The sequence below is a fragment of the Leopardus geoffroyi genome, chromosome C2 (assembly GCF_018350155.1).
Source record: "Leopardus geoffroyi isolate Oge1 chromosome C2, O.geoffroyi_Oge1_pat1.0, whole genome shotgun sequence".
Lineage (NCBI taxonomy): Eukaryota > Metazoa > Chordata > Mammalia > Carnivora > Felidae > Leopardus > Leopardus geoffroyi.
The window spans coordinates 7,072,716-7,092,957 of record NC_059333.1 but is presented as its reverse complement, the minus strand read 5'-3'; the positions used below and the strand labels follow the sequence as shown (position 1 = coordinate 7,092,957).

General features: G+C 51.4%; 1 protein-coding gene across 14 annotated transcripts in view; it reads right to left on the bottom strand.

The window, feature by feature from the left end:
- Window positions 1–20,242, bottom strand: part of ERG (ETS transcription factor ERG) — a 267,584-nt gene that overhangs the window by 188,869 nt on the left and 58,473 nt on the right. For all 14 annotated transcript variants that reach the window (XM_045501369.1, XM_045501368.1, XM_045501367.1 and 11 more), the window contains one exon: window positions 5,405–5,505. The gene's annotated coding sequence lies outside the window, so the exon portion shown is untranslated. The remainder of the gene's footprint in view (window positions 1–5,404; window positions 5,506–20,242) is intronic.

The following is a 20,242-nucleotide window of genomic DNA, read 5'->3' as shown; positions in this document are numbered from 1 at the left end:
AAGATACCACCACCTGAAGGGCCTGTGAGCTTCACAGAGCCCTTCCTGGAGCAGCCGAATTTCCACTTCACAGGATGGGACCCTGCCAACTCTCTGGGGATTCCCGATACGATGAAATGCAATCAACGTTCTGGATGCCCGAGACCACAGAAATGTCACAGAAGTTACAGCTGCCATTCAGTGTGTGACCAACCGAGAGATAAACTTAAGGAACAACTGTTTGTGTCTCCTGTCTTTTATGGGGAAGCTGTGGGTACTTTCAGAGAGGAAATGGCAGGGAAAGGGGTATATATATTCCTGATGCATCACCACCGCACCCCTCAAGGGATGGGAACGGGAAAATAATCCATATAGATATCAAGAGGTACCCAATGAAGGTCAAGGACAACACCCAGAGGAAGGAGAGAGTTGACACATGAGGGGAGCCAAGGAGGTGCCACCAAGGAGCCTTGAGGCATGTGGGCTGGCCGGAGGCGGGAAGGTGGGGAACAAAAAGTCCCCCCTGCTCCCCATACATGAGGGAACCAAGGCATATGACCTTAACCTCCAACCACCACCAGGATCACCATCGTCGGAGGGATTTATTAAACATTCACAGAGCAAATGGCGCCCCACCTTGCAAACCAGATCAGCTCAAAAGCAAAACACCTCGAGACCAAGAGGATAAAAGTTCTACCACTTAGCAGGCTACCTCCTCCCACAGAGGTCTTTGACTGGTTCCGCGGCCATTCAGGTGCTTATTCTTTTCTGCTCTTTGGGAGGAATTTTGTGGATTTTTTTTAAGAGTGCTTCTAATTTCTTTCTGTGATGCTAAGGATTAATTTTTCCAAACTTTCATTGTTGATGAATGACGTTTGGTTATGTATCATTGTGGGAAGGCTTTCATTCTCCATTTTACCTGGCTTTGAACCCTTGCAGAGCTTGGATCCATGTTGTCTAAAAACCCCTCCTTTAGGGGCGCCTGGGTGGCGCAGTCGGTTAAGCGTCCTACTTCAGCCAGGTCACGATCTCGCGGTCCGTGAGTTCAAGCCCCGCGTCGGGCTCTGGGCTGATGGCTCAGAGCCTGGAGCCTGTTTCCGATTCTGTGTCTCCCTCTCTCTCTGCCCCTCCCCCGTTCATGCTCTGTCTCTCTCTGTCCCAAAAATAAATAAACGTTGAAAAAAAAAAAATTTAAAAACCCCTCCTTTAATATTTGTTTCCTGCGATAAATTCATTTGGTAACGTGTCTGTTTTTGACTTTGTGTTTCATGATCCAGCATTATTTCACCATTGGGTATATTAAAAAACAAAATGTACTGATACCCAACAGAATTCTACTTGTCACTGTTCTTCATCCTTTTTTCAAAAATACCGATGTCAGGGCGCCTGGGAGGCTCAGTCATTTGAGCCTCTGACTTCGGCTCAGATCATGATCTCACGGTTCGTGAGTTCGAGCCCCGCATCGGGTTCCCTGCCGTCAGCACAGGGCCGACTTTCGATCCTCTGTCCTCCCCCCCGCCCTCCCCCGCTCGCACACGCTCTCTCTCAAAATAAATAAGCATTTTAAAAAATTAGTAAGATTTGTAAAAATAAAAATGCCAATGTCTTACAAAACAGAAGCAAATATTTGATTTGGGTTACTTTACTATAATTGTATAAAGCGTGGATGGACACACAGTGCCACAAGTAAAGTACGCATTTCATAACGTGGGAGGCATGGCTGCAAAATGGTCCAGAGAAGACAGGGATATTTGCAGGGTTGGGGCAAGAGCACACAGGGAGGTGACCTACCTGTCCTTCCCAACCCCAGTTCTGTCCATATGCAAGGGGCCCTCCCACAGTCATGTGGACACCCCAGTCCACACTGCCATGCCCCACCGAACAGCTGCCCTGATGGCCATGCTTCGAGCCTAGGGAAACACACAGAATCTACCAAACGAGACAGACTGCAGGAAAGAAGCCTGGGCAGGCCCTAGAGATGCTCAGGCCAGTCTGGGCAGGAGCTGTGGGTTCCCAGGCACCGCAGGTGTGGTGCAGAATGGGGGACGGGTGCAGCTGGGGAGACAAGAGGGTCCTCGAACGCAGGGAGGAGGGAGGGCGCTCTCCTCAGAAACCTGAAAAAGGCCACTTCACCCTGTAGGGCCTATAGCCACTCGTCTGTAAAATGGAGATAATATGACTGTGGTATAATAGAAGAGATATTTCCGGGCGCCTGGGTGGCTCAGCCGGTTAAGCGTCTGACTCTTGATTTTGGCTCAGGTCACGATCTCACGGTGTGTGAGTTTGAACCCCGAGTCAGGCTCTGCGCTGACCGTGTGGAGCCTGCTTGGGATTCTCTCTCTCCCTCTCTCTCTGCCCCTCCCCTGCTCTCTCTCTCTTTCTCTCAAAATAAATAAACTTGAAAAAAAAATAGAAAAGATATTTGGTCTTTTCCCCCGTTCCTGGCACAGAGCTCTTAAGACTACTGGCTCTTCCTGAGTGAGAAGAACGATAGAAGCATCTCTTCTAACGATGTGACCTTTGAGGGACCCCTAGAGAGCGTCACGGAGGTCCCAGGAAGACTACGCCTTGATGAGAAGCCTGGGGCTTTTGGTCCCACCACCATCTTCCGGGGAAGGGAGAAGGGCTGGGGATTGAGTTAATAATTGATATGCCTTGGGACCCCTGGGTGGCTCAGCTGGTTAAGCAACCGACTTCGGCTCAGGTCATGATCTCGTGGTTTGTGAGTTTGAGCCCCTCGTCGGGCTCTGGGCTGATAGCTCAGAGCCTGGAGCCTGCTTCAGATTCTGAGTCTCCCTCTCTCTCTGCCCCTCCCCCACTCACGCTCTGTCTCTCTCTCTCTCTCTCTCTCTCTCTCTCTCTCTCAAAAACAAACATGAAAAGAATTTTAAATAATTCATATGCCTTTGTGATGAAAACTTAAAAAATACATATACCCAAATGACAGGAGTCAGAGCCAAGAGGGTGATACATTCCAACTCCAGGGGGACAGAAGCACCCGTTCTCAGGCCCCTTCTAGATCTCACCATGTTCACCTGTATCCTTTATAATAGACTGTAAGAGTGAGTGCAGCCTTCTCCTGAGTTCTGTGTCCTTGTAGCAAATTACTGAATCACGGAAGGGGATGTGGGAACCCCGGGTCTGTAGGCAAGTTGGACAGAAATGTGGGCAATCTGAGGAGGGACCCGGTACCTTGAATTGGCATCTGAAGTAGATGGAGGAGGTCAGTCTTGCGGGACGGAGCCCTTCATGTGTGGGGCGTGACACTAACCCCAGGGAGCATCAGAACCGAATTAAATTGTAGGATACCCGGCTGGGGTCGGAGAGTGGGAAAATTCGTTGATGGCGTTGAAAAAGACACTACATACCTGATGTCAGGAGCGGGGAGAAGAGACTCCTCAGTTTTCTACCTCCAAACTGATGGTCAGCGGTTCACACAGCTGTGAATACTGGGTTTGGCCAGGGTCTGTTCCCAACTGGTTAGTACCTGAGTGGGGACCACTCTTGGGCTCTCCCTCTGCAGCCAACTCCACCAGGCTTTTGTGAAATTACATTAAATCACGCCCAAGAAACCTCTTGTGGTGCTAGGTACACAATAAGCACTTAGGAAGTGGTAACTGCCATGATTGAGACGGCAAAGATTTGATACTGTGCAAAATGCTGCAACTTTGAGAGAAATAATTCTCAATAAACAAATTCATAAGGGACCTTTGTCAATTGACTGGAAACATCCTTGACTTAAAACCTGAATGTTGGGGGCGCCTGGGTGGCTCAGCTTGTTAAACATCGGACTCTTGATTTTGGCTCAGATCCTGATTTCACAGTTCATGGGTTCGAGCCCTGCATCAGGCTCCTTGCTGACAGTTCAGAGCCTGGAGCCTGCTTCAGATTCTGTCTGTCCCTCCCCTGCTCGCTCTCGCTCTCTCTCAAAAATAAATACACATTTAAAAAAATAGAAAAAAAAAAAGGGGGCACCTGGGTGGCTAAGTCGGTTAAGAGGCCGACTTTCGCTCAGGTCATGATCTCACAAATCATGAGTTCAAGCTCTGCATCGGGCTCTGTACCGACAGCTCAGAGCCTGGAGGCTGTTTCGGATTCTATGTCTCCCTCTCTTTCTCTGCCTCTCCCCTGCGTGCACTTTGTCTCTCTCTCTCTTTCTCTCTCTCCAATCAAATAAACATTAGTAAAAAATTAAAAAAAAAAGAAGTTATTGAGTTAAAGTGAGGTCATAGAGTAGGCCCTAAGCCAATACGACTGGTGTCCTTACTCATCTAGAGGGCAGAAGATATGAACACCCAGGGAGAAGATGGCCATCACGCGCCAAGGAGAGAGGCCTGGGGCAGACTCTCCCTCGCGGCCTCGGAAGGAACCAACTCTGCCCACACCTTGACCTCGGCATCCAGCCTCCAGAGCTGGCGATCTGTTTGTGCCGTCTGAGCCCCCCAGTCTGCAGTGATTTCTCCCAGCTGCTGGGGAAAACGAATACACCTTTACTGAGGGACTTGTTCAATATTTCAACTGATGAAGATTAGGAGGCCTGATTTAGGGAAGGGTAAGTGGGGAGGGTGTGCCTCAGGAATCATATCCGATTTATTTTCCACTCTTTTTTACCAGACTACCACCTCGGCTCAAGGAGCATCCCAGGCACTGTGCATTACCGTCCCATCTACTAACCACTCCTGGCTTCATTTTGGCAAGAAAGAGATTTTTTAAGTTCCGTGGCCCAAATGAGTGTTAACGTAGGCCCCACCATAACCTCTTCCAACCCCTGAAATGCTTTTCTGAGGGAAGTCTGATAGTTCTCCGCAGCCAAAGGACACATTTTGCAGATAAAGTGCTGAAATCCCCTACCTTTCCCTGTGTCTGCCTCTTGAGATGAGGCTTCCATTGAATACAAGTCAAATAACTATAAAATAGCCACAGAGCGAATTTGGTGATATGACAGGAAAATGTACATATCATAAAGCAGAAGTATCTGTAGTCACTGCCCTTGGCCTCCGGCTCTTCTGGAAGGAGCAGACGAGAACAGAAGGAAGTGGAGAAAAGGGTGATGACAAGGTCACTACTTGCGAAGCAGGGACATAACCAACCATCCCCTGTGTCAGGGGCGGGGGCCAGCAGACCATGCCGGGCCAGGGGCATCTTACTCGGGGGAAGAATCAGTGGAACCAACACAATCCCTCAACGTACATCAAACGATCCAAAGAAGGGTCTTCGGTTTTTGGTTTTAATTTGTCTTCATCATGATAAATGTGCTCTTCAACCGTCATCCTCCATTTCACCCACCTCCCCACCAAGGGAAGGTCTCGGGAGGTTTTGGAGCACAAAGATCAAATATTCAAAACACCAAATATTTATAGATTCTTATTTAAAAAAAAAAAATTCTTGCCTAGGAGAGGTAGGGTTATCCGGGATTTTGTTTTACCTTTAATTGCCCTTGGCCCCACCATCTTTTTTCTCTGTGAGTCATTTGTCTTGCTTTTGGCCAACACTGCTTTTCTTGGGTCTTCAAAGATCGTGGAACACCTGAAAAAGAATTTAAATATATTAAACCTTGGGGTTTTCCCCCCAAATATTAATACCAAGGATCAAACGTGTGCTTAGTGGCCAAACCTATTTCTTAAATATTATTTTAAAATATCCTAAAAAGAGGGGCGCCTGGGTGGCTCAGTCGGTTGAGCATCCAACTCTTGATTTTGGCTCAGGTCACGATCCCAGGGTCATGGGACCGACCCCGAGTGATGCCCTGCGCTGTGCGTGGAGTCTGCTTAAGATTTTCTCTCTCTCTCCCTCTTCCCTTCTCCCCTGCTCATATTCTCTCTCCCCGTCTAAAAAAAAAAAAAAAAAAAAAAAAAAAAAAAAAAAAATCCTAAAAGGAGATGAATTTAAAATCCTCCCCTTAAAAAAAGGCAGGGGGGAGAGGGGTGACAACATCTCCCCAGGAAAGCTCAGCGTCAAGAAACAAAAATTAGGAGTGAAATAAAAGCCAAGCATGAACTGGCATAGTAAAGCACACATACACTTTTGCAAAGAAAATATTTTGAACATGTTTTCCTTCCTTTGCAGACCCCAGCTTTAGTAATAATGGTTTCTCCATCCTTGAGCCCTTTTGTCTGCTCAAACAAAGAGTAACAAGGTTTATTAAACATCCCGGGAACTGTAATTAAGCAACCATTTTAGTTCCAGGAAAGAAACAATCCTTTTAATTTGTAGATGCTTAGGAGGATCCATGTTTTTTAGAAACATTAGACACACTACCAAACTGAAATGGGGGCGGGGGGGAGGAATCTTCCTTAGAATATGCCTGTTGCCACAGCTCTAAAATCCAATCTCTTTTTTTGGCGATACAGGAATTTCAGGGCTCATGCAACTTTCCAAGTAAAATATCCAATCCCAAAATGTTACATTTAACGGAATCCTCACAACATGACAAATTGCAAATGGCAACTGTTTCAGTTGAAAATATTTTCAAACTAGAAAATGTCTTAAGTGTTGCATCAAAATCAGTATTTGCAAGGGGCGATAGTATTTATAAATGTTTCCACGGTCCGGCTGGCTCTCCCACTCTGCTCGGGGCGCCAGCCAAGTCCACCTAAAGTCTCTGGGCCTGGGCTCTGGGACAGTTCGTCCGGCTGCCCCAGTCCCCACAAAGTGTCTGCTGTGATATGGGAAAATGTAAATTCTCGGGAAAATATTAGAATCCAAAACCACATGCGTAACGTGATTCTAATATTGTAAAAAGACCAACACGAGCTGGATGAAAGACAAAAGGGAAGGCGGAAAGGGAAGGGGGCGGCTCTAAGGAAGGGTACGGAGTCGCTCACAGAAGCGGCTTTGAGGTTCCAACACGAGGGAGTCTTATTTTCTCGGTGATCTTCTTTGGGGTATGTTCCTAATTTTCAGAACGAAGAATATTCATTTCATTAACCAGAAAAAAAAAGAAAAAAAACAACTAAGCAATAATCCTTTTATGTTACTCGACGGATTTCCAAACTGTTTTCTTGACAGTGATGTGCGACTTGTACCCATCCGGCCTTGGTGGCCTGGTGCCGGCCTCCCTTGATCAGGGACACGGTGCTCAGCGGGAAAGGGGAAGGGAACGGTGAACTAGATCATGCTCTGTGTGGCCGCGCAGACCCTGAGTTACCAAAGGTGTTCCCAAGTTTCTTTTTCTCCAAATCCAAAAGGCAATATTGATTATTGCTTGGTTAAATGCTTTCCACGGACAAGTGGTCAGAGTAGTATTTAGTTTCCAATTGCCGAAGAGGGAGTAAGAGTTTTTTTAAAAGCATGGGCTGAGATTTACTATCCTATGTCATCTCAGAGCATCCTTTAGTGCCAAAACCTCTACATGCCGAAGGAATAACTTGATTTATGACTGAATATTGCTGGACCTGATTTAAAGACAAGAGTAAAGCCCAGAGAAGATTCTATTAAATATGTGCAATGGGTATTTTTAAATTAGCATTATGGCATTATTAATATTTCATTTATCCAGAGGGCACTTATCTGACAACATAAATTATCCATAACACAGCTGAGAAGACACAAAGGATCCAAAAAAATGTCACGAAGTCCGGGGAGAGAAGCTTTGCCAGAGAAAGGCACGCTACCAGCCGCGTGAGGCTAACAGCTGGCCCAGTCAAAGCGAGAAAGTCAGAAAATTTTGCAAACCAGACTCCGGAACTCAAAAAATACAGCCATTTGAGAGCTCTGGTTTAAGAGCACACTGCTTAACCCTGCCCAACAGTCCCTGGTCCCACCGAAAGCAGAGACCAGAGGACCACATGGCCGTATGAGGACACCGCCCACCCCCCCGCCCCCAGCCCCGCCACGGCCAAGGACTACAGTCCCCACCACCCTCGGATTCCGTGTGGCTCCGAAGTCTCCACAGTCACAGGAAGAAGGATGTGGTCGTTAGAGAGTGCCCACTGGACACGGGTGGAGCCAAACGCGTCTGAGCATCTGAAGGGCAAGTTCATTTGCCAGAGCAGCCTTGGTGCGGGGGACAGAGCCCCGGGCTGGGAGTCCCAGGCTCGTGCTGACACACGCAGCTGCGGGAGCTGCTCTGCACCCCAGTTTGCTCGTCCGCAAGCTGTGGGCGAGAGACGGGGGTGCGGTGCGAGAGAGGTATTGTGGGTAACAGACAGGTGGCGTGAATGAGAGACAGGGGGCACTCTGAGAGGCGGCACAGGTCAGGGAGAGGTGGCACAGGTGACAATGATGTGGCACGGCTCAGGGAGAGGCGGTGCGGGTCACGGAGGGACGCAGGTCAGGGAGAGGTGAGGCGGGTCACGGAGGGGCGGAGAGGGTCAGGGGTCGGGGAGAGGCAAGGCGGGTCACGGAGGGGCGCGGGTCAGGGAGAGGTGAGGCGGGTCACGGAGGGGCGGAGAGGGTCGGGGGTCGGGGAGAGGCAAGGCGGGTCACGGAGGGGCGCGGGTCAGGGAGAGGTGAGGCGGGTCACGGAGGGGCGGAGAGGGTCGGGGGTCGGGGAGAGGCGAGGCGGGTCACGGAGAGGCTGCGCGGGTTGGGGAGGGGCGACGAGGGTCAGGGAGAGGCGAGGCGGGTCACGGAGGGGCAGCAAGGGTCAGGGAGAGGTGAGGCGGGTCAGGGAGGGGCGGCGAGGGTCACGGAGAGGTGAGGCGGGTCACGGAGAGGCTGCGCGGGTCGGGGAGGGGCGCGGGTCAGGGAGAGGTGAGGCGGGTCAGGGAGGTGCGGCGAGGGTCGGGGAGAGGCGAGGCGGGTCACAGAGAGGCTGCTCGGGTGGGGAGGGGCGGCGAGGGTCAGGGAGGGGCGGCGAGGGTCGGGGGTCAGGGAGAGGTGCCGCGGGTGACAGGGAGGTGGCGCAGGTCAGGGAGGGGAGGCGCAGGTGACAGGCGGTACAAGTCGCCTGGTGGCAGCTCCAGGCGGACAGACGAAGACACCGCTATGTTCAGCGCCGCGGGGCCTCCCGGTTCCCCGAGCACCCTGCACGCGGAGCGGCTCCCCGCACCCAGACCCTCCTGGCCACCTCGTGTCCGCCGCGGCACAGGCTCCACGGCGAGGCCGACTCCCGGGAAGGTGCCAACCTCCACGTCCAGACAGCGCTCCGTGCCCTCCGCGATAGGGAACAGCCCGGACACGGGGCGAACGGCAGCCTTTCGAGAGAAGGCTCCATCGCCACGAGGGACGGACGGAAGGATGCCCGGGACGGAGGGGCTGCGATCACCTCCACGGTCACGGCGAACTCGGTTGGCTCGCTCACAGCCCCCGGAAGGCCGCAGAAGCGGCTGCGCGTGTGCGGCCCCGCCCCCTTCTCGGGAGGCGCCCACATCCCACCAGGCCCCGGAAAGGCTAGTGACCCTCCCCCACTTCAAGGGCAAAGCCGACCCCGGGCCACCCCTCTTCTTGTCACTGGCAGGTTAGGGATGGGCCACTCGACACCGGGGAAATGAGCTGGAGCACTTCGGGGAAGAGTCTCCAGGCGGGGGGGGACCGTCCTCTCTGTGTGACACTTGGGGCTGTGGCAGCCATCTCAGGTCCATGAGGGCAGGAATCTGAGGACCAAACCGATAGTCTGTGGCTGTCTGGGAGTAACTGCAGGAAATCCTCTGGGCTTCTGCTCCGGGTGGGGAAAAACAGAATGGACCAACCCTGAAGGCAGAAAACACCCTATTTGCTCAGGTACCTGCGAACAATAGAGTGGCTTTCGCCGCCTGTATCCAACTCAAACAGATGGGCTGAATATGCTCCACAGTTGTAACTTTACAATAAAGTGATCTGGGGCGCCTGGGTGGCTCAGTCAGGTGGGCGTCTGACTTCGGCTCGGGTCACGATGTCACTGTTGGTGGGATCCAGCCCTACTTCGGGCTCTGTGCTGTCAGCGCAGAGCCTGCTTCGGATCCTCTGTCTCCCTCTCTCTCTCTGCCCCTCCCCCACTTGCAGGCTCTCCCGCTCTCTCTCAAAAATAAATAAACATTTGGGGCGCCTGGGTGGCTTAGTCGGTTAAGTGTCTGACTTCGGCTCAGGTCATGATCTCACAGCTCGTGAGTTCAAGCCCCACATCCGGCTCTGGGCTGACAGCTCGGAGCCTGGAGCCTGCTTCGGATTCTGTGTTTCCGTCTCTCGCTGTTCTCTCTCTCTGTCTCAAAAATAAACATTAAAAATTTTTAAAAAATAAACACTTAAAAATAAAATAAAATTAAATTAAATAAAACGATCTGCTGGAAATTAGCCCATAAATCTCTCTACGTGAACACTAGACCTAGGACTTAGAAAACAAATAACGATCATTAAGGGAAGTGGCCCATCACAATCTGCACGTGTATTAAGCATCCAGCACTGGAGGTGAGGACATGCCCTCAATAAACACAGGGTTTGATGGGGGGATAATACTTGTAGTTAAATGACCGATTGGATGCAGAATGGGGGTGGGGGCAGAGAGTCGTGAGAGGTACAAGAGAGGAGACAACTGCACGCAGCGCCATGGAATGGTGATGCCTCTTTGGGGGAGTTAGTATGCGACAGGCACTTAGTATTTGATAGGTGGGAATGGGGCAGAGAGCGGGCCAGGTGGAGGAGATGTGAGCAAAGGCACGAAGGTGAGTGAGTGCACTTGGGAGAGGCGTGGTAGAAGGAGACTGTCTTTCTCTACGCCCCACATCTCTACATCTGTACATCTCTAACATCCACTCAGAGCGTGAGCTCAGAAATGCTGGGCGACCTGCCTCTATAATCCACGAGAAGTCCCACTGGTATTTGCCTCCTTCCCTGATCTAAACGCAGCCTGCCCTTCAGACCCATCCATTCATTCGTTCATTCAGTTCTTCATCCATCCGTCCAACATGCAACCGACTGAGTCCCCTACACGTGCCAGTTACTGAGCTAAGCAGCAACTAGGGCTGGGCTTTGCCCATGAGTTCAGAGTCCGGCGGGAGAGATAGAGTTGTACGAAAGCAATAATAAATACCAACTCCCCACTGCCTTGTTTGACCCCCTCAGCTGCAGAATACGAGTGGGGGCAGCACCCGAACTATTTGAGACCCTGAAGGAGACGGCAAAACTGCCAAGAACACAGGGAACAGCAGGAAGAGAATTAGAAGAACTAGAAAAGATCCACACCACGGAATCCAAGAAAGGACGCCCAGTAAGACAGAAATAGTTCACAGTATGGGATCTGCAGAGGGATGGATAAGCACGAGAAGTTCATTCGCCGACCACACGTACTGCGAACGGACGCTGGATGTGGCAAGTCGGGACCTCTTGGGGGCCTCTATCAGCACTGCAACAGAATGGCTGAGCAAGCCAGTTTCTGCATGGATGGTCTGGGCAGTGGATGGTGGAGAGGATATGTGAGCCACTGCAGGCTACGCATAAGAGGAGCGGAGCAGCCAAGAGAGAGGAAGGGAGAGAAGCTCAAGGAAAAAGCACCGGTTCACCCACCCACTCAACACTTGTCACGTGCCTCCTTGTTTCAGAAACTGCTAGCAGCTAAGGATGCAGCAGGGCACACAAAGTCTTGCCCTCAAGAGGTTTACAACCCGCTTTGTTCACTGTTCTTTGTCAGTGATGAGGAAAGAAGGTATGTTTACAAGTGGGATAGAGGGAACCGGTGGAGGAGTAGACACAGAGATTCCAGAGAGAGAGAGAGAGAGAGAGAGAGAGGAACGAGGGATGGCCCACTCTGGAAGAGCCAGAGGAGAGGCCAGACGCAACAGCACGTTGGTGGGGTCCGCCCTGGCAGGTGGTGAGCCACAAAAGAAGTGATGCGCCGTTGGATGCTTAACAACCAGCTCTCCGAGGGAAAACTGGTATGAGGCATTTGGCAATTTCTGTGGAGTAACCATTCCCATCACGGCCAACCGCAAGGAGCCAACAGCTGTCCCCAAACGCAGAGTTGGATAGAGAGGCACAGGATCACCGTAGCCAGCCCGCAGGAGCTGAACCCCGCACACCGGTGCTCTAGAAGCCACGAGACAAGGAGCCGGAAGTAACTGGCAAGGAAGGGAGGGCGATGGCACAGGAAATCTGGGAAGACCCGCCCAGAGACCCGCCTGAGTCCCTGTGATGAGTCACTGCTGGGAAGGACAAACCCTAGGGAGACGGGAGTTCAAAAACGAGAAAATATGAGCAGTCCGGGTCTCCCTAGAAGCTCTCCTGCTTCCTGCAGCTGGTTAGTAGCTCAAAACGTATGCTTCCTTCGGTCTGACGTCGTTAGTGTGTGCGCCTGTGCATGTCTCCACTGGTCAATCACTGGCCTGTGTCTTCTGCTCGCACTTAGAACTCAGTGAGGCAGTTCTTGGAATCCTATAGGATCTCCTGAAGGGACTCCTGTTGCCCTGCGTCATAAAGAAATGTTGCCAAACTAAACCAGCAGCTCTGCCGGGGGAAAAAAGGGCAAGGGTCTCCCATGAATCACGTCTGAGCCGCACGCCGGCCGTGACCGCACGCTTCCTCACCAGCTCGGTCGGGTCTGGCTTGCCTACTGCTCGGTTCCGTTTCATTTTGGGCTCTGGGCTCAATCTTTTGCCCCTGAAGACACGAAGTCAAACTCCATCCACGGCGCCTCCTCCCCATTCTTCCTTCGTGGGGACAACGAAATGGATATAAACCTCAACGCGCCCAGACACGCGGACCCTTACAAAGCCACGTCGCTCTTGAAGGAAGGTCCCTGCATCCCTTTTTAGCCTTGCCATTCCCACGCGAAAGCATCAAGCTGATCTCGGAGGGGAAGGCGTGGCTGACAGTTGCCACCAAAACAAAACACACAGCAGCAAAACGGCTCTACGGCCCCTCGGTCTGGGGACCGTGATCTGCCTCAAGGTCCCGGTAAAAATGAGACATTGGAAGGAAAACGGGCTGCATTTGAAAGGCGGGTGACATCAAGAAAGAGAAAATACTGTAAATACCACTTCTCTCCCCGTCTACACTGAGCCTTCTGTTAAGGGAAACACATTTACCAGAGGGTTGTTTTTTTTTTTTTTTTTTTTTTTTTTTTTTCCTAAATTCAACTGGAAAAACAAATATTTAGTCATTTCATACAGCAGACAAGGGACAAGCAGGCCACGGGTTAAAGGAACATTATGTATTTCTAAGAAAGTTCATCTAACAAAATATGTCCTTGGGGAACAGAATCCCAAAGTCTGTTTTAGAAACGAGCCTGACCTTCATCAAGGAATTTTGTCTTGATGTAATCACCAGGTCAAATCTTAAGGACGGCGATCGCATGGATGCCATCTTTGCAAACGATGAGGTCTGTTTCATATTTTTAAATTAACAACACTGGGCAGGAAAAACAATCAAAATACTGTTAATAACATACAATTGTTTTGGAGGTTGGGTGTGAAAACCACTAATTGCCAGTTAACTGAATCGATATTGTATTAACATCTCAATATTATGGACAAAAGATGCAAAGTTCCTGAATGGCAAGATAACCCATAATAGAACAGAAAAGACAACAATGAACGTTAACAGGGGCAGGGCCGCAAAGGATAACACAGATCATTTTTCGGTGAAACTCTGCCTGTCAGCATCACCCTGATGTTTTTATTTTGAATCGAGTAGGAAGAGGCAGATAGAAAGAGGGTAGAAACTTTCCTAAGAAAAGTCAACTAGCATAAAGGCAGAAAGAAAAAAGAAGAAAAAAAAATACTGAGACTAATAATGTAGATACTTCTCAACATCATCTGCCATTACTGCTCTGTTAAAAAAAAAAAACAAAACAAAACAGGGGGCGCCTGGGTTGACTCAGCCAGTTAAGCATCCAACTTTTTGGCTCAGGTCATGATCTCACAGGTTGTGGGTTCGAGCCCCACGTCGGGTTCTATGCTGACAGCTCAGAGCCTGGAGCCTGCTTCGGATTCTGTGTCTCCCTCTCTCTCTGCCCCACCCCTGCTCATTCTCTGTCTCTCTCTGTCTCTCGAAAATAAATAAATGTTTAAAAAAAATTAAAACAAACAAAAAAAATGGCCAAATACTTACAGAATACCAACAGGGACAGGTTACCTTGTACCCTTAAAGGGTGAAGAATTTCAAAGAGCCTTGAACTCACTATGAAAGTAACTCTGTGCCCACCAGCTTTGCTCAAACACTTTGGCACTCTGGTGATTGGTATCTCACCAGCAGGAGCTCTGAAACCAGGTTTTCCATCTCCACTGACTTCTGACGGGTTTAAGAGCATCACATAAAGATCACCTTATTTGTACTGGACACAGTTTGGAAGTAAAAAAGTTTTAACTCTCCCACGTATTTTAAATAGAAGTCATGAGCCTCGCCATGAATGCCCTTCACTGACATGAGGTTTCTAAAATGCCCTTCTCGATTTCCAGCTATGCATTCCATCCATATAGAATTTTCCATGAGCTCTATCATTAACGAGTCGTTCGGTGGGAATTTACTGATCGGTCCATGCAAAGAGCTCGTCCTGGGGTTTTGCAGGAGGAAAGGGGTCCACAGTGCGTCTCTTACCTCCGGACAGCTGACGTGCTTTGCAAGACAGTAAGCTTGTGGACTGAGGTTTTATGTCACCTCTGTCATAGGGGCTCCAGGAAGAAGCATGGGGATAGGTCAGGGGAGACGAAAATGCAGCTGCAGCTTGGTGTGGCAGGATCTAAATGCAATCCTAACAACAGAAATCCTACAGACCTCAGAGCGGAGAGGAATCCAGGGCAGAGGACTAGGCAACCCTTATAGCCCTCGTCTGTAAGGGCATCCGGTGGTGCAGTCACATTTCCTGCGAGGATAAAATGAGGCACTATGGGAAAAGCCCTCTGTCAACAGCTTAACAGTGTCTTTACCATCTCTGCCCAGGACAACAGCCTCCAACAGGGGGTGTGGAGAGAGGTGGGTGGTCTCTCCGGCAGATGTTCTAGAAAAGTGGTGAAGCAGGAGGGCCCGACGTGGGATGGAGGGGGGGGGGCACATGAGCTGGATGATCAGGCCCACGTAGATCACAGAGGGCTGGACACAGACCCCCGGGAGGGCCCAGAGGTACAGGCTAAGAAGTCTGACCCTTATTCTGAAAATCCCAGCTGGAGATCCCGGAGCATCTGGGGCACCGAGTTTCCGAAGAGGCTTCCGGGAGGATTCACCAGGCATTGACTGCAGGGAGGGGGAGGCCGGGACCAAGCAGCTGCCGAGGCCCAGCCAGGGAGGGAGGCCAGGGCAGCCAAGGAATGCAGGAGCCAGGAATGCAGAACCTGGTGGCCAGCTGGGCACAGGAGGGGAGGTGGGGGAGGGGGAGGAGGATGGAAAAGACGGGGAGCTCTGTTTCAGCCCCAAGAATGGGAAGTTTCATCCCCCGTGACTCTGGGGACCGGGACTGGGACTGGGACTCCGGCCTCTGCGGGGCCACCTCAGAGCAGAAACGTGGTAGAGACTGCTGCCGAGACGGGCCACACTACACGGGTGACAGTGACAGCTTCCAGGGGGCGGGTAAGACCCTCTCTGGTCTCCCTCACACCTGCCTGTTTAACCAGCGCCCCGTTTTTAGGACACTCTCTTCTCACCTGAAATTTCTCTGAGTTTCCGATGTGCAGCAATTCACAAGGTGCAATTAACAGACCTCACTCAACAGTTGCTTTTTCTCTGGCTGGGAAAGGAGCTAGCTACCAGAACTTTCCTGTGCCGGCCTGACCTTCTGGAATCTGAGCAGGGTTTGCAATCCCAAGACCAGATGTTCAAGGCCGGCCCTCTCTAAAGAAAGGGGGTGGAGGGGAGGGGGGTTCTCTCTTCTCATCTCAGAGTAGATAGAACAGCTCAGTCTGGGTGTGAAAAACAAATACGTCGTGAGCCCCTGAACACAGCAAGGCTACCCCTATTTCTCTGCAGGACAGTAATGGCCTCGTTCGTCAGTCCAAACTGCAGGGCCTGTGTGGGCATTACTCGTCGGACCCACTGATTGAGAGAGCCTGGAAGGTGATTATTCCTATCCTCAATTCTCCTGGTAAGGCAACTTGGGCTTACAAAGACCACAGAGCTGGTAAGTGGACAAGCAGAGCCTCAAACTCGGGATTCTGGCCCAGCCTCTGTTTTCCTGCGAATGATGCGGTCTCCTGAGTCGAGGAAAAGTCACACCCTGGTTCAACAGCAGAGAAGACAAACCAGAGTCCGGCCTCCTGGCACCTTTCTGGGGCCTTCTCTCAATCTTAATCTCCACAATCCTCTTTCACAGTTAAAACCCAGGAAAAGTGGAAAGGCTTCCCTAAAGAAAGAGCTAAGCAGCATTACAGTTGGATTGATCGCTCGATAGAACTAATTCTTCTGTCCCAAAGCCCAAATCCGCACGAGTGGGTACACGCAGGCTAATCTTTGCTTTAATGCCTCCTACTTTCTCCCAAGAATCCCCTAGTTTACTAGGCATCTCAAAAACGCCAAGTTTCAGGAATCAATTTTCTGGATTAACCCCCCCCAAAATGTCAGCCGGCCAAAAATGGCCTTCCAGAAAGCTCAAGAATGTGATCTCAAGTACCCTCCCAGCTGGTGTTCCCCACGCTGGTGTTTCAGACGTGGTGTAGACAAACCCCAGGCAGACCCAGAAATCACACCATCCATCCTCCATCCCATAATGTCAGCCTGCAACTACCAAAAACAAAAGGCGGTCTCCTGAAACAGAAGGACTCGAGATCCTTCCAGAGGCGATCTGAGCGGAAACCAATTATGGGATCTGGGAGGGCAGCTTAGCTGCTCTAATGGCATCGTCTTCTTGCTCCTTCCTGCCACCTCCAGTCTGCTACTTGCTCTGGAGGACTTCCCTCTGAATTAGAGAACGAGACCCTTGGAGCACTCCAATTCACCCCTCTAAATCCACGTGGGGCGCCCTGCCCAGAAAACAGACTGCAGCCACCCTCGGTGCCGAGAAGGACGCGTGTACCCAGCACAACCCATCACTCTCTTCCATCTACTCCTGCCTCACGTTTATAGTATCATGAGAGAGGGGACGAGCTGTGTGACCCTGGGAAAGTTGCTTAACCTCTCTGTGCCTCCGTTTGCACATCTATAAAACAGATACAAAGCAGTCTACCTTGGAAGTCTGTTTTTTTTGTTTGTTTTTTTAATTTTTTTTTTCAACATTTTTTTATTTATTTTTGGGACAGAGAGAGACAGAGCATGAACGGGGGAGGGGCAGAGAGAGAGAGGGAGACACAGAATCGGAAACAGGCTCCAGGCTCTGAGCCATCAGCCCAGAGCCCGACGCGGGGCTCGAACTCACGGACCGCGAGATCGTGACCTGGCTGAAGTCGGACGCTTAACCGACTGCGCCACCCAGGCGCCCCTGGAAGTCTGTTTTTAAGTGCTAAATTAGCTATTTAAACGGCTGAGGGGAACCTGGGTGGCTGAGTCAGTTGAGCAGGCTGAGGGTCCAACTTCGACTCAGGTCGTGATCTCGCATTCGTGAGTTCAAGCCCCACACCAGGCCCACGACTGTCGGTGCAGAACCCGCTTCGGATCCTCTGTACCCCTCTCTCTCTCACTCTCTCAGAATATAGCAAGTATGGTAAACGTTAACTAATTAGCTGCTTAATGGCTTATGGAGAAGAACTTACAATAAGTTTTGGGGGATTCCTTGTGAATTTTAAACACCTGGTCCACTGGAGTCCTATTTCTTGCTATTAGAAGGGCATTTAAAGGTGAGTGTGAGTTACAGTGAGGGTGAATCACACACCCACGGAGTAAAGGCAGGGCAGGAAATGACAGCCCACTGCTGTGTCCTGACTTTCCCAATTAACTGGTTTTGTGGGATGGACAAAGCTGGAGATATTTGAGGAGCTGGAAATAAGCATGCAAAGTTCAACAGGCCGTGCTCTTGGGATCAACACCCATAGATGCAGACAGAGGAAGCAGGACTGTGATCCGGCCCCAGCAAAGGCCTCAGATGACCCAATGGGGCCCCCTGGAGCTGGGCTGACCCTTCAGAGCTGGGAGTCAAGGTCAAGGGGCCAGGCCTTTAACCACCACCTTGGGTGTAAATCCATGGGAGGCCACGGTATCCAGACACTAGTCTAGGTGTTGCGGACGTGGTTCTCGTCTACAACTGACTGACTTCGAAGTAAAGCAGGCTGTCTCCTGGATCTTGGTGGGCCTCAGCTTGGAAGGCCTTAAGAGAAGAGACCAAGGTTTCTCAGGAAAGAAGGACTCTTATCCCTGAGCGGTAACGTAAAAGTCTGGGTGTCCAGTTTGCGAGCCTGCCCGACAAATGTCAGAATCAAGACTGGAATAGTATCTCTTGCTCCAGTACTCAGCCTCTTGGCCCATCCTATAGATTCCAGACCTGCTAGCCCCATAGTCGCGTGGGCCAATTCTTCAAGATAAGTTTCATTAAAATAGAGATTCCGAGATATAGTTACAGACAGCTATCTGCCTACACACATCTGTATCTGTCCCGTTACACCTGCTTCCGCACAGAGCTGTTACCCCGATGTTGATTAGTCATGGGCTGCCCCCGGAAAGAGGCATGACCCTGGACAGGGTGACATCACCAGCTGGTAGCAAAGAGGCCCGACAGCAGGGGCATCTTCCCAGCGACTGGCAGCCTTGGAGAGAACAGATCTTCCGTTGTCAGGGGTGGGGTCTATGCCAACGGGGCGAACTGTGCAGGTATAGAAGAAATGCCTAGAACTGCAAGGTAAAACCCAGAATGACAAAATGACACAATTTGGAGTTGGAGAGAATCTAGACATCATTAATAAGTGTGAAATAATGGATAAAAATGGACAGCGCCGGACGCCCACAGTGTTGAGGTCAATCTCAGCAGACCAGGGTCATCAGGGGCCCCCGATGAAGTTACAGCGACCTCTGACATCAGGGGAACCCACGACCTTCAGGCACCGCAAGGATGGGAGCCTGATGCTCTCCTATGCATGGGGGGGGGGCCTCCCTAAAACCGGGACTCATGGCGGGGTGGGGGCTAATTTGTAAGGTTTGCCAATGTCCGTGTGGTGTAAGTGCTCCCCCCACCGATCCATCTACCAACAGGAGGTGGTGGCAAGAAAAGGGCATGTGGCTCTCACGGCTCCACGTGCGACACTCGAAGGGGACACTAAGGGGCCCGTGGAAGGGATCAGAGAGTGGCCCTTCTTCAGAGAGAGCATTGTCAGAGGCCGTGCAGCAGGGGGCAGGGGACGGGGACCTGGATGGGCAAATGCATGAGCGCAGACACACGCTGAGCCCCAGCCAGGGAGGGAGGCTTTGGAAGAACCATTCAAGGTTCTAAGCTGCCAGGGCACAGGTGACCGACCCCAGGGTAGGAGGAAGCTCTCGGAGAGGTGGCCTGGAGCCCCCAGAGAGCAGGTAAGTAGAAAGGGATCTGGTGGGAGTGCGCTGAGCTGCCTTCCACGGCGACGCCAGATGGCCTGAGTGTCCTCTCGTGCAACACGGAAGGTTGCTGGGCTTCAGAGGGCAAGTGATCCTTGAGAGCAAGAGGCTGGACGTGTACCAGGGGCGAGGAAGCCGGGGACAGGGTGGCACAAGGAGATCAACATGGGGGGCATCACGCTGTCACAGACAGCCATCGTGGGACATCCCTACAGGAGCCCCGAGGTCCCCACCGACACCACCCGCAAGAGCCACTGCTTGGATCACAAGTGCAGTAAGTCTTTCAACAGCTCTGTGCTGTCCCCTCTCTTCCTGCCCCAGCCCTGGGGGGGCCAGAGGCAAAGGACAGTGGGGAAGGAGGGGGAGGAGAGGGAGCAGAGCCAGGGAGCCAGTCATGGGGACCTTCCGGTTGTGAGACAAGCTCAGAATGCAGAGGACCTTTACGTGGACTGGACAATGGTAGGTTCGGCAGATGTGTCTGAACTTCTCAATACTTGCAAACTGGACTGTTAATTAGTATATCTGGAAGCGTGATGGGCAAAGTCTGGCACCTGACAAGACTTGGGTCCGGGGTGGAAAAGTGTCTCAGACTTGAGCAGCGAGCGTGGGACACAAAACGGCGTGCTGCATTACACCCGACTGGGGTCAGCTCATTCAACCAACAGAGACGCTGGTTTCCATGCGTGGTAGAGGGCTGGCCGTGCGAGGAAAACCCGTAATGAAGCCAGGTGGAAACAGACAGGCGTCGGGAGCCGTCAGGCCAAGAGTTAGCAACAACGCCCCTGGTCTCTAGCAAGAGATGGGGAAGCAAGAAAAGGCCACATCAGTGAGCAGTGGGCCCAACATCAAGGACAGAGCCGGGTCATCCATCCACAAGAGTGAGAAGTGCCAGAAGGATAGGCACCAGGAGACAGAACGGTCTAGAGCAGCCAGCGACCCGGGCTGGCACCAAACCCACCCCGCCCTGCCT